Source organism: Arachis hypogaea, chromosome 11 (assembly GCF_003086295.3).
Source record: "Arachis hypogaea cultivar Tifrunner chromosome 11, arahy.Tifrunner.gnm2.J5K5, whole genome shotgun sequence".
Classification (NCBI taxonomy): Eukaryota; Viridiplantae; Streptophyta; class Magnoliopsida; order Fabales; family Fabaceae; genus Arachis; species Arachis hypogaea.
Genome location: NC_092046.1, coordinates 85043593 through 85058073, shown reverse-complemented (window position 1 = coordinate 85058073; position 14481 = coordinate 85043593). Strand labels below are relative to the sequence as shown.

Here is a 14481-nt window from a genome sequence, read left to right as displayed (position 1 = left end):
ATTTTGGTGAACTATTTTAGACCCTTTTCATCCTATTTTGTTTCAACTTTTGTATTTTTATTTTATTTTATTTTGTTTTATCTTATTTTTCTTTCAGTGCTTGCACATTCTCTTTTACTGTATTTCTGTTTATTTCTACTTTATTACATTTTGCACTTTGGGCTGTATATATCTTAGATATTTAGCTTGATTTGCACTCTTAGTTTATTAGTTATGATATAGAAAAACATGGATTATTAAGTTTAGTTTACCCTTTTTAGCATATGAGAATTTGGTTTAATTGAAAATAGAGAGTAAACTAGAAAATATTTAAGTTTTTCATAATCACAACAATCCATATATATAGTGATAAATGTTGGTCAATTGACGACATTTTCAAGGAATATATTTATTTTTAGAAATATAATTGTATGGTTACATTATTTAGCCATAATATTTCATTTCTGTGTGTTTCTTCACTATGATTACAGACTTTACTTTGTCCCATTCTATATGTCCACTATTTAGCGTATTTACATGCTTGCATATGATTGAGGTCATCAATTATTATTAACTCACTTATCCCAAATAGCCTACCCTTTCAATCACCTTTGTTAGCCACCTTGAGCCTTTTAATCCTCATTTATTTTGCATTTTACCACATCCCTAGCCTTAAGCAGAAAAACAAATTAAATATCCCAAATTGAATCATTGGTTAGCTTAAGATAGATATTGTGTGTCAATTAAGTGTGGGGAAACCGTGGGAACTTGGGTTGATAGGAAAGTGTTAAATTGACAAAATATTTAGAATTTAGGTGCATGCTCATGTGAGACCAAAATAATTAAAATACCATGTGCATTGATATGTTGTGTTTATTTTCAAAAAAAAAAAAGGGGCAAATAAATAAATAAGGGGACAAAATTATCCCAGTATTAAGTTTAGTAAAAGATTAATGCATATGTGATACAAATTAAAGGAAAAGTTGATGCATGAGTATGTGATACAAAAGTCAAAAATTTGGGTAGCTAGGCATAATTTTAGAGTTGTATAGAGTATGTATATGTTAGGTGAGATCTTAGACTAATCAAGGATTCAATTTATAGCTCACTTGGCCATACATATATCCTCACCTTTGCCTTAACCCCATTACAACCTTGGAAAGACCTCATGATGTTTGCATTTGTACATTAAATAGTTGTTGATTGGTTAGATGAATAACAGTCTTAGAAAGCATGACTAGAGAAGGGTAGAGTGATTAACCCCAAACACTGAGTGATTAGAGTGTATATACAAATCCAGTGAGGGTTCAATAGCTCACTTCCATATGTCCATGTTTGATCATTGCTTGTCTTGCAAGTTTGTGAACTCTTTTGATTGACTCAACTCAACTGTGAATGTGTTTTAATATGATTTAACCCTTGGTTGTGCATATATGATGGCTTGAAAATTTGACTCAATCTAACCACATGTAAGCTTTATATATATAGGTGGACAGTAATTAGAATTGCATGATTCATATAGGTAGCTTGTATTTAGATGGATTGCATTGCATAAATTCCACCATACTGCCTTCACTCTTTTTCAGTTTCTCTTGAATTTAGCATGAGGACATGCTAATGTTTAAGTGTGGGGAGGTTGATAAACCACTATTTTATGGTTTATCTTGTGCTAATTTAAGTGGTTTTTATCAATTCTTCACTCACTTATTCATATAATTTGCATGATTCTTACAATCCCTTCCTAATTCTGTGCTATAGGTGACAACATGTTTCCTAGCCCTTAAAACTGCGAATTTTACTTATCCTTTATTACCACTCAATGCCGTGATCTGTGTGTTAAGTATTTTTAGGCTTTATAGGGCAGGAATGACTTAGAGGACAGAAAGGAAACATGCAAAAGTGGAAGGAACGCAAGAAAATGAAGTTTTGAGAAACTGACAATGATGCGCATGCATGGACGACGCGGACGCGTGCCTGGCGCAGCGCGTACGCGTGACTGACACGTACGCGTGACAAGGAAAATCGCCAAATGATGCACACGCGTGACCTACGCGTATGCGTGACAGACGCCACGTGTAGAAAGTTGCAGAAAGTGCTGGGGGCGATTTCTGGGCTCCTTATTGGCCCAATTCCAAGCCCGGAAACACAGAATAGAGGCTGGAGAACGAGGGAATCAATTAATTCATTCATTATTCCCAATTTTAGGTTTGAGATATAGTTTTCTAGAGAGAGAGGCTCTCTCTTCTCTCTAGGTTTTAGGATTAGGATTTCTCTTTGTTTTAGGTTTATTCCTTCTTAATTCCAGGTTCAATGTTCCTTTAATTTAGTTTCTCTTCTACTTTTATTTGTTCTAGCATTCTAGTGTATCTATTTCCCCTATTGATTACTTTATGTTGCTATTTGGTTTATGAATTCTCATGTTTAATTTGATTTTCTATTTAATGCAATTTGAGGTATTCCAGATTTATGATTGCCTTGTTCAATTTATGTTGTTGATGCTTTTCATTTAATTTAGATTTCTCACCTTTTGGCTTTGGTTGAGTAATTGGTGACACTTGAGTTATCAAACTCCTTTGTTGATTGATAATTGTTGGTTGATTTGGATCCCTCTAAAGCTAGTCTTTCCTTAGGAGTTCACTAGGACTTGAGGAATCAAATTGATTAGTCCACTTGACTTTCTTTTATTTAGTAAGGGTTAACTAAGTGGGAGCAATAAACAATTCTCATCACAATTGATAAGGATAACTAGGATAGGATTTCCGATTCTCATACCTTGCCAAGAGCTTTTCTAGTTATTAATTTACTTTCTTGCCATTTAATTTCCCTGTTCAACCTTTCAAAAATCCCAAAAAGATACAAACTCATAACCAATAATAATTACACCTCCCTGCAATTCCATGAGAGACGACCCGAGGTTTAAATACTTCGATTATAAATTTTATTGGGTTTGCTTTAGTGACAAACAAGTTTTTGTACGAACGGATTCTTTGTTGGTTTAGAAACTATACTAACAACAAGAACTTATTGTGAAATTCTTTACTGACAGAAAATTCGCTCGTCACGCTTTCTGATTCCTTGCACCATTGGCACTATGACCTTTGAAAAGGCTCTATGTGACCTAGGGTCAAGCATCAACCTCATGCCACTCTTTATAATAGAGAAGCTGGAAATTCTTAAGGTACAAGATGCACACATCTCTTTAGAGATGGCAGACAAGACCATGAAGAAGTCATATTGCTTAGTGAAGGATGTCTTAGTGAAGGTTGAAAACCACTACATTCCTGCAAACTTAATTGTCTTGGACATTGGAGAGGATGAAGATGACTGTGTCATCCTTGGAAGACCCTTCTTAGCTACTACAAAAGCTTTGATTAATGTAGCTAAGGGAGAAATGGTTTTCCAATTATAAGAGGACTACATCTTATTTAAGATGTCCAATCCTAATTCTCCCTCCAATAAGAAAGGGACAACTGTCAACACCTAGTGTGCCAACTCTCTCTTTCTATGTAAAGCTTTACAGAGCCCCCAGACATCAATTCTAAGTTTGGTGTCGGGCAGCCCTCAACAAGCTCTAAGCACAAAGGTACTAAAAAGAAAGTACCTAAAGACTGGAAGGACAAGAAAGGCCCAACTGAAGGCCTCTCATGTGGCATGAGAGTTGTCTTCACTATATGGGATCCTCAAAGAGGAGCACTCGCCACCATCATTCAGGTGGATTCGTTCTCTTTTACTCCTTTCCTGTTATTTTTCTGTTTTCTATCTGTTTAATTATCTACTTTCTTATTCTAGTTGCATGATCATTTGCATTTGATGTCTTTAAGTTGTAAAATATTCCATATATCTCTCACCTTGCTTAAATAAAAATTTTTTTCTGAAAAGAATTGAGAGATGCATGAATTTTAAATTTAAAATAAGATTAGTTTAATTAGTTTGATGTGGTGTCATTTGCTTTTGTTTTCTGAATGAACAAAATAAACAGTGCATGTTTGAAATTGTAATTTTAGAATGTTGGCTCTTGAAAGAATAAGGAAAAAGGAAAAATATTATTGATAATTTGAAAAATCTGAAAATTAATTCTTGAAGCAAGAAAAAGCAGCAAAAAGTAAAAGAAAAAGCATGTTGCAAAAGAAAAAAAATATATATATGCATGCAAGAAAGAAAAAACGGCAAAAAGATAAAAAATAAAAAGCAAAAAAATCCATTACTGCCCAAAAATGCAGGAAAAGGAGGGCAGATTGAAAAAGCCAATAACCCTTTAAACCAAAACACAAGGGTAAAAGAACCCAAGGCTTTGAGCATCAGTGGTTAGGAGGGCCCAAAGGAATATAATCCTGGTCTAAGCGGCTCAATCTAAGTTGTCCCTAATCATGTGCTTGTGGCATGAAGGTGTCAAGTGAAAAGCTTGAGACTGAGCGATTAAAGTCGTGGTCTAAACCAAAAAGAGTGTACTTAAGAACTCTCGACACCTCTATCTAGGGACTCTAGCAAAGCTGAGTTACAATTTGAAAAGGTTCACCCAGGTAAAGTGTCTATGGCATGAATGTATCCGGTGGTAATACTGGAAAACAGAGTGCTTAGGGTCACGCCCAAGACTCAAAAAGCTGCGTTCAAGAATCAAAATAAGCTTAACTAAGAGAGTCAATAATATCATATGGATTCTAAGTTCCTAAAGATGCTAACATCTCTGAGTTTCAATGGATAGTGAGATGCCAAAACTATTCAGAAGCAAAAAGCTACTAAGTCCCGCTCATTTGATTTTAACTAAGCTTCATTTGAAACTTAGAACTTTATTGTATCTTAATTTTCCTTTTTTTTTATCCTACTGTGTTTTTAGTTGCTTGGGGACAAGAAACAGTTCAAGTTTGGTGTTGTGATGAGCGAATATTTTATACGCTTTTTGGCATCACTTTTACATAGTTTTTAGTAGTTTTTGTTTAGTTTTTACTAAGCTTTTATAGGTTTTAGTGTTAAATTCACATTTTTGGATTCTAATATGAGTTTTTGTGTTTTTGGGCACTTTTGGATATTTTATGGATAAAATTGAGGAGCTGGAGCAGAAGTCTGATTCAGAGACGGAGGAAGCACTGTAGATGCTGTCCAGATCTGACTTGCCTGCATTTGGAAGAGCTTTTCTGGAGCTACAGAAATTCAAAAGGAGCATTCTCAATGGCTTTGAAAAGCTAACTTCTAGAGATTTTCAGTAATATGTAATAGTTCATACTTTGCTTCGGATTAGAAGGCCCAAAACTGGCATCCAATGCCATCTTCCTGCCCTCTTCCAGGCATCTAGCGCCCAAAGAGTAGAGCCCAGTGTCCAAAGGCCCAGAGAGGACCCCCTAGCTTGCATTACATGCCCAAGGAGCCTCATAGCACGTGGATCTCATTAAAGCTCAGCCCAAACACTCACCAAGTGGGCCTCAGAAGTAGATTTTAGCACTAAATAGACTGTTTTACCCTTACTAGTCATTTGTTTAGTATTTAAGGGATTATGTTTTTGTAATTCAGAATCTTTTACACCTCCGCGGAGGGAGGTCTTCTATATTCACATTTTCCATTGTTTTCACCTTTAGTATGAGTTTCTAAACTTCCTAGGTTGAGGGGAGGAGCCCTGCTGAGTCCTATGAATTAACAAAAGTACTATTTCTTCTTCTTCGATCCGTGTTTGATATATCTCTAAGATGTATATTTCGATCTTCATCATAGTGAGTAGGATGATCTGACAAATTAGCTCTGTTCATCACATTAAGACAAACATGCTTGATAAACACCCGCGTCTACTTGGGTTCGTGTGAATACTTGGCTGGAAAGCACGAACCAACAGCTATGTTTATACATCTCTCAGACAGTTAATCTATGATTTCGTTGGGGACATCTTGAGACACCAGTTCAGCCGATTTCCGGGGAGATTAGGGTCTCCGTAGTATAGGCTAGAATCCATAGAAGCAGCATTCTCTGATCTGAAAGATTCGACCTTGTCTATGGCGCTTGAGTAGGATCGCCAAGAGAATGACTTGCTAAGAGCTTCACCCTCCGTCAGATTGAATGACCACTGACAATTGTGTTTGACCTGTAGCAGAGGAGATCAATGACCATGGGCAATGACTTTGATCACTTACAGCCTGCCATAAAAGAAGATCATTCACAAGCAAAGAAGACAGTAGTACCAAAGTTATTTCAGAAAGACAAAACAACTCCAACTCTCAACTTTATTCCCATCATATAATTCCTAATAGCTAACTTCTTAATACCAAAGACCTTCTGAGTCCGCCTGACTAAGACCTGCAAGACAACCATAAGCTTGCTTTAAGGCACAATCCTCGTGGGATCGACCCTGACTCGCTCAGGTATTACTTGGACGACCCAGTGCACTTTCTGGTACTGCTGCTGTTGTACGAAATAGTGTTCGTTTTGCGTACACGCGCAACCAGCGGACCTATGCGTTTAGTGCCAGCAACTCAGACACGCAAGGGAGCTCTTTGCCTACTAGGGTGCTAAACACCAAGCCTGGTATTTAGCACCGACAAGCCAGAACGGAAAGGAGACTTTCGGCCCCCTTGGGCGGTAAACGCCGAATTTGGCATTTAGCTCCAGCAATACATATCACACTTTTCAAATAGAACATCTTTAGTTGGATTTAGCTTTTAATTGATATATCTTATTTTATTTTTGTTATTTTTATTTACAAACAAAATCTTTTAGCTTTAGAATTTATTATTTTATTTTAGTTTCAAATCAAATTAGGTTAGATATAAAATTTAGCCGTTCGAGGGACCTTCTCTCTTATGAATCTGGTTATATCGAAAGAACAACCCTTATTCTATATGAATTCTTGTGATTCTTGAAAAAGTTATCTCACTTGAATACCAGCTTGAAAGTAAATTCCTCCTAAACTGCTAATTACTAAGACTTAATGGGATACGTGACATATAATCCTCTTATATTTGGGTAATTAGGGTTTTTATGGCTGATAAACTAGAATTGAACCTAACCCTCTAATCTATATTAAGTGACCAAGGAATTGGTGCTTAATTTGGTTAGAGGAGACTAAATCACTAAGGAATTAGGGTTTAGTCAATCACAGTTTGCCATGAAATGAATTTTGCATGATTAAAATAATTGGTAAGAAAACTTAATTCGGAAGAATAAACATCTCTGAAACCTTAACTGTTTTATCTCATATATTTTCCACACCAAGCCTTTGCTTGCTTTCATGAGTTTTCCTGAATTTACTGTTTAATGCGATTTACAACCCTCAAAATACCATTTTCTGCTTGCCTGACTAAGTGAGTTATTCGACTATTATTGCTCAGTCCATCAATCCTCAAGGGATCAACCCTCACTCACCTGAGGTATTACTATTGGTACGACCCGATGTACTTGCCGGTTCAGTTGTGGACATTCGAAATTCGAAGTTTTTGGTGCTGTTGCCAGAGATTGATTGTGATTGACAACTAACCGTAATCTGATTGCTTATATTAAGCATTCTTAGTTTTTTTTTTACTTTTCTTCAATTTCAACCTTTAAATTTACAAAAATTTAAGCTTTATTTTAATTAAAAAAATTCCTTAATTTCTGAAATTAAATTTGGTGTTCCCCTTAGTGATTTTACTTTATTAATTTTCTTTTCAGTATTTTTGAATTTAATTGTTTATTTTTCTTTGTCGATTTTTTGAAAATTCAGTGTTATTTATTTAGTTCATTTTATTTTATTTCTTTTACACAGGATATCTCACGGGGAATTCTTTGCACTCTGACGTAGAGATTCTCACTTTTCTTTATTTTCTATCTGTTTATGAGTAAGAATAGGAACAAAGAACCTCTTTCAGAGTTTGATCCTGAGATTGAAAGAACCTTGAGGCGACGTTTACAACAAGCTAGAGCTTATAAATCCGGTGAGAATCTCAGGGATAATTTTGAGAAAGAGGCTGAAGAGTCCACTATGAAACTCAACAACAACAACAATGTAGTTAACGCCAATGTTGTTAATCCTCCTCCTAATATTCCTGCACAACCTAGAAGAACACTTGGCTCTTATACTGCTCCTAGTCCAGATTTCTATGGGAATAACATTGTTGTACGCCCTGTTGCTGCTAACAACTTTGAGCTGAAACTTCAGTTGATTTCTCTGGTGTACCAAAATTGCCAATTTCACAAACTCTCGTAGAAAGATCCCAACTTGTTTATTTCTAATTTCCTACAAATCTGTGACACTATGAAGACTAATGGAGTCCATTCTGATGTCTACAAGCTACTTCTCTTCCCATTTACTGTACGGGACCGAGCTAAACAGTGGCTTGATACTCATCCCAAGGAGAGCTTGGACACTTGGGATAAGGTGGTCAACAGGTTTCTGACCAATTTTTTTCCACCTCAGAGGCTGACTAAGTTGAGGATAGATATTGATAAACCATTATTTTATGATTTATATTGTGTTTAATTGAGTGGTTTTATCAAGTCTTTACCTACTTATTCATATGGATTGCATGATTTTATAATTCCTTCCTAGTATTGTTTATGGTTGAAAACTTGCTTCCTAGAGACCTTTAATTAGTACATTTTAACTCTCCTTTATCTCATTCGATGGCGTGATCCGTGTGTTAAGTGTTTCAAGCTTTATAGGGCAGGAATGGCTCAGAGAATGGAGAGGAAGCTTGCAAAAATGGAAGGAGCACAAGACACCAAGGAGATGACCAGCGAACAATGACACGATCGCATGGCTCACGCGAGCGTGCGAAATGAAGAAATCGCAGCGACGCGAACGCGTGCCAGACGCAAATGCGTGGAGTGGAGTCTGCACGAATGATGCGAACGCGTGATAAGGAAAATCGTAGAATGACATGATCGCGTGAACGATGCGTACGCGTGACCTGCGCAATCTGCAGAAATAATAGAATATGCTGGGGGCGATTTCGGGCCGCATTTTGACCCAGTTTTCGGCCCAGAAACACAGACTAAAGCTAGGGAACATGCAGAGACTCAACACGCATCCACACACATTCAGATATATTGATATTAGGATTACTTTTAGTTTTATATTTGAATCTAGATTAATTTTACATTGATAGTTTATGCTTTTGCTTTGGATTTTGAATGCTGACGAGTCATTACCTCCGTGAAGACATCACTTTAGTTTGTTTCCTTATTCCTTTACTCTTATTAGTTGCTCATTGACCCTATTCAAATAAGTATGTTACATTTTAGATTTATTAATATATAGAGTTACTTTTACTTTTAATTAATTATAAATTCTCTTTTTTATTTTATTTAAATTATTATGTCTTCTTATATTTTTATGAGTATTATATCCACGTTAATGGAGTAGATTTTCTACTTGACATGGGGGTTGATTAAGAGGAGACACTTGAGTTGGAATGCTCAAGTGCTTAGTTAAATTGGACGTTGTTGGCTAATTCTGTACCTACTAACACTAGACCTTCCCAAGGGAGAGGACTAGGATTTGTGGGTAAGAGTTAGCTCAATCACTTGACTTTCCTTTATTTAGTAAGGGTTAACTAAGTGAAAACAACAACCTCTTTACACTACGCTTGAGAAGATTCCAACAAGGATAGAACTTCTAATTAATCATTCTCCCAGTCAAGGCTTTTTATTTAAGAATATCAATAATTGTTCTTAGTTTATTTTTATTGCTTTAATTTACAATTATTTTTACTCATTGTCAAACCTCAACTTTCTGGAAAACTTCTAGTTAATAAAATAGCACTCTTTCCTGCAACTCGTTGGGAGGCGACTTGGGACTCATACTTCTAGTATTTTTAATTCTAAAATTTGTGACAACCCCTTTTTAAATTGGTGAGGTAGACTTTAGCCGGTTAAGGGCTATATTTGCAACGCATTCCTCTTATTAAGATTCTCTTAATTGGTCTAACTTCTGCCATGCATCAACTTTTGGCGCCATTGCCGGGGAGTTGCAATAGTGTGCTAGATTAGTAATTACTGTACATATTTTATTTTTTTATTTGCATATTTTATTTTTATTTCTGTTACCATGAGCTATATGTCTTTCTCATTGAATGACGCGTTCACTGCCTGATCCGAGCTTAGCCACTTTTGATCCTAAAATTGAAAGAACTCTTTCACGTATTAGGCGAGCTCGATGTCGGTTAGCCTCTAAGGGTGGTGAAGTGATTGTTATCGATTCACCAGTATCATCTGAGGGCGAATCTGAACCGCCATCTGAGAGCGAGACAAGCTCCTTTACTACTGATCCAGTTGATTCACGTGCAGGTAACATGGCAGAACCTAGGAGAATTACTCTCCAGGAAGCTGGAGCCCTAGATTTTACACTGCAACCTTATCAAGTGCATCATCCAAATCTGGCTGCAGATTTTGAATTGAAGACTGCACTAATCAACTTGATGCCCAACTTTCATGGCTTACCTGCTCAAGAGCCTATTAAGCACCTTAGGGATTTCCAGACAGCCTGTTCTACTGTCAGGCGTAATGGTGCAGATAAAACTTCTATTCTGTTAACTGCCTTCCCGTTTTCTCTTGAGAGAAAAGCAAGGGAGTGGTACTACTCCCAACCTGAAGCGACCGTTACCAACTGGGATACACTCAGGAGAGAATTTTTGGAAAAATACTTTCCAGCTGAAGTCACAGATAGACTGAGAAAAGAGATCTCCTGCATTGTTCAAGGTGACTCGGAGACTCTCTATGAATACTGGGAGCGTTTTAAGAACCTTCTAGATGCATGCCCCCATCACATGATTGACAGACTAGTGTTGATCAGCTACTTCACTCAAGGCATGAACCCCCAAGATAAGACTACACTGGATGGTGCTAGTAATGGTTCCCTGAAAAAGTACAGAACCACAGATGAAGCATGGCAACTGATCGGCGACTTAGCTGAGTCCACTAGGAATCATAGGAAAAGGCACATCCACTCAAAAGCTGTTGCAGAGGTTTCCTCTAGCATTGAGACTACTACTCTTACACAGAGTATATGTGAAATGACCAACCTACTGAAGCAGATACAGTTAAATCAACAATAAGCTCAGCCTCACCCACCACAACAGAGCTAACAGTTAGTTCCACAAAGAGTATGCGGGATCTGTGCTGATTATAGTCATTATACTGATGAATGTCTGCAACTCCAACAGGAAGACAATACTGTGGCAGCTACTCATAACTTCTATGACCACCCGAATCAAGGGTACAATCAACAAGGCGGCAATTACAACCAAGGTGGAACCTATAACCATGGATGGCAGGATAACTCCAACCAAGGTTGGAGAGATAATTCTAACCATAATTGGAAGGACAATTATAACAGAGGAGGCAGAGATAACAATGGAAACCAAAGGTGGAATAACAATAATAACAACGGACAGCAGAATCAGAACCAGCCTTACAAAGCACCTCACCTAAGACAATCTCAAGGATTTCAACACAACCAACAACAGGTTCCTCAGATCACTTATTCCAATTCCTCATCAAATGACGAGATGCTCCGTTCTCTTGCACAAGGACAACAAGACATGCAGACGCAGCTGAACTCTACTTTAAATGGTCTAACTGCTACTTTACAAGCTCTCGTCTCCCGGTTAAATTCATCACCTAATTCTACCAATCAACTTTCAAGCTCCAGTGGAATTCCCTCTCAACCCCTACCTAATCCCAAAGGTGGCATCAATGCTATCACTTTGAGGTCCGGAACCACATTGAAGGAGAAGAACCAGGAGGAGACAAGCCTACCAGAACACGTCCCAGCTGAGGATGTAGTGGAAGTGGAAGATGTTGAAGAGGAAGAGGACGTACAAAACATAGTTGAAGAAGAAGCAGCTCAACCACAGAACGAAACACCGAAGGATACAGAAGCTGCAAGTAACGCCCTTCCTATCCCATTCCCACAACTTGCAAAGAAGCCCATAAAGCAGATGGAACTTGACCCCAAAATGGTAGAAATATTCAAAAAGGTTGAGGTAACTGTTCCCCTTTTTGATGTTATTCAGCAGGTACCTAAATATGCAAAGTTTCTAAAAGATTTATGCATACATAAAGATAAAATTAATGAATTAGAAACTATTCCTTTAGGTAGTTCTATATCTGCTTTAATGGGAGGTATATGATAAACCCATATTTTATGATATATATGTGCTCAATTCAAGAGATTTATTCAATCCTTCACCCACTTATTCATGTAAATTGCATGGTTTTACTTTCCCTTCCTTATTATGTGATATATGTGACTTACATGCTTCCTATGCTTTAAAATTATTTATTTTAATTACCCTTTATTACCATTCGATGCCGTGATTTGTGTGTTAAGTAGTTTCAGATATTCTAAAGGCAGGAATAACTTAAAGGATGGAAAGGAAACATACAAAAATGGAAGGAAAGCACAAAATGGAGTTTTTGAAGAAATTGGCAGCGATGCGAATGCATGGACGACGCGGCCGCTTGCCTAGCGCGAAAAGACAGCAACGCGAACGTGTGACTGACGCGGACGCGCGCCATGAGCAGAACACAGATGACGCAGACGCATGACCGAGGCGAACGCGTGACAAGGAAAACTCCAGATGACGCGATCGCGTGACCCACGCGAACACGTGACAGACGCCACGCACCAGAAATTACAGAAAACTCTCCCAGCAATTTCTGAAGCCATTTTTGGCCCAGATCCAAGTCCAGAAGGCACATATTAGAGGTTATGAAGTGGGGGAATGCATCCATATGGAGAAAGCTCCAATTATTCACTTTTCATAGTTTAGATGTAGTTCTTAGAGGGAGATGTTCTCTCCTCTCTCTTAGGTTTTAGGATTAGGATTTCTCTAAATTTTAGGATTACTTCTCTTCAAGTATAGGTTCAATGTTTCTCTTATTTATTTTCTACTTTTATTATATACCTTTAATTATCATTTATCTTTTCAATTTGACTTATGCTACATTCATGTTATGATTTTCTTAATTAATATTACTTGAGGTATTTCAGCTTATGATTGTCTTATTCTATTTATGAATGCTCTTAATTTAATTTAGATATTTTCTTTCTTTTGGCTTTGGTTAAGTAATTGGTAACACTTAAGTTGTCAAACTGTGCAGTGGTTGAAATTGGCAGATTTCTAATTAATCTAGATCGTTCTAAAGCTAGTCGTCCCACAGGGATTGACTAGGACTTGAGGATCAATCTAATTAGTCCACTTGACTTAACTAAGTGGGATTAAAATCCAATTCTCATCACACCTGATTAGGATAACTAGGATAGAAATTCCAATTTCTCATACCTTGCCAAGAGTTTATTTTACAGTTATTTATTTATTTTATTTGTCATTTAAATTACTTGTTCCTCACTTTCAAAATCCCAATTTACAAAACTCATAACCAATAATAAGAACATACCTCCCTGCAGTTCCTTGAGAAGACGACCCGAGGTTTAAATACTTAGTTTATGAATTTATTTAGGGGTTTGTTACTTGTGACAACAAAAAACTTTTGTACGAAAGGATTTTTGTTAGTTCAGAAACTATACTTACAACGCGATTATATTTGTGAATTTCTTTACTAGCAGAAGTCTAATCGTCAAAATGGTGCTGTTGCCGGGGAACTGCAATCGTGTGCCTTATTATTGGTTATTGTAAATAGTTTTTTTTAATTGTTTATTTGCTTTTGTTTTTCCCTTTTTATTTTATTAGCTGCTATGAATTCTCACCCCTCTCGCTTTGAGTTTGGTTCTAATATTGTTGAAGGGAGTGAAAGCTATAACAGGAATATGCATCAAGGTCTAGGCAATCAAAGATGGATGGAGCCAAGAAGATTTGATCAACCCTTTAGGTAGCAACACCCTCCAAGATATCATGGACAAAGACCATTATACAATGCAAACCAAGCTAATAGATATGTTGGACAACCTTGTAACTACTAACAAGCCTCACCCTGTGCCTATAGACCATCCTCTCAATATAACTTTGAACCACCACACTCACAAGATCCTTTTCACCATTCACCACCATACGATCCTTATTTACCCCGATTCTAATCCAATTACTCCCAAACACCACCACTTCCCTATGTACCATGTCCAAATCCATCACCTCGAGAATCACAGGCTCGCCTCAAGGAAACAGTAGATCAACTTCATACAACCCTTCATCAGCTAGAGCATGCAATACATTAATTATCTTCCAGATGTTTAGGCACTCAAGGAACTCCAATAGTCTTATGTGGAGAATCTAATAACGAACGTAGCATGAAGGAGACACTAGAAACCCCAGAGGGCAGTAATGAGCATAACTTTGTTCTGGAACAATTGGAGGAAGCTCAAATTATCCAAAAAGAAGAAGTACTAATTGAAGATTTAGGAGATGCTGAACTTCCATGGGAATCCAGAGTTGTGAAGAATTCCGTCAAGGACGTTACAATTGATGCTAAGGAGGATAGTGCACGGCCCGCAAAGCAGGTATTTTATGAAGAACTAGACGGAATAACCCAAGACGCAAGTTTCCTTGATGATGGTAGTCTCAAGTCAAGTTCTCCTAGTAATGA

The 14481-nt window shown here is 37.2% G+C and overlaps 1 non-coding gene across 1 annotated transcript; it reads right to left on the bottom strand.

Moving 5' to 3' along the window:
• Nucleotides 1–10601: 10601 nt before the first annotated feature.
• On the bottom strand, nucleotides 10602–10709 carry LOC112724846 (small nucleolar RNA R71). Its single transcript, XR_003163990.1, has one exon. It is a non-coding gene; the product is annotated as a small nucleolar RNA R71 (small nucleolar RNA).
• Nucleotides 10710–14481: the final 3772 nt, after the last annotated feature.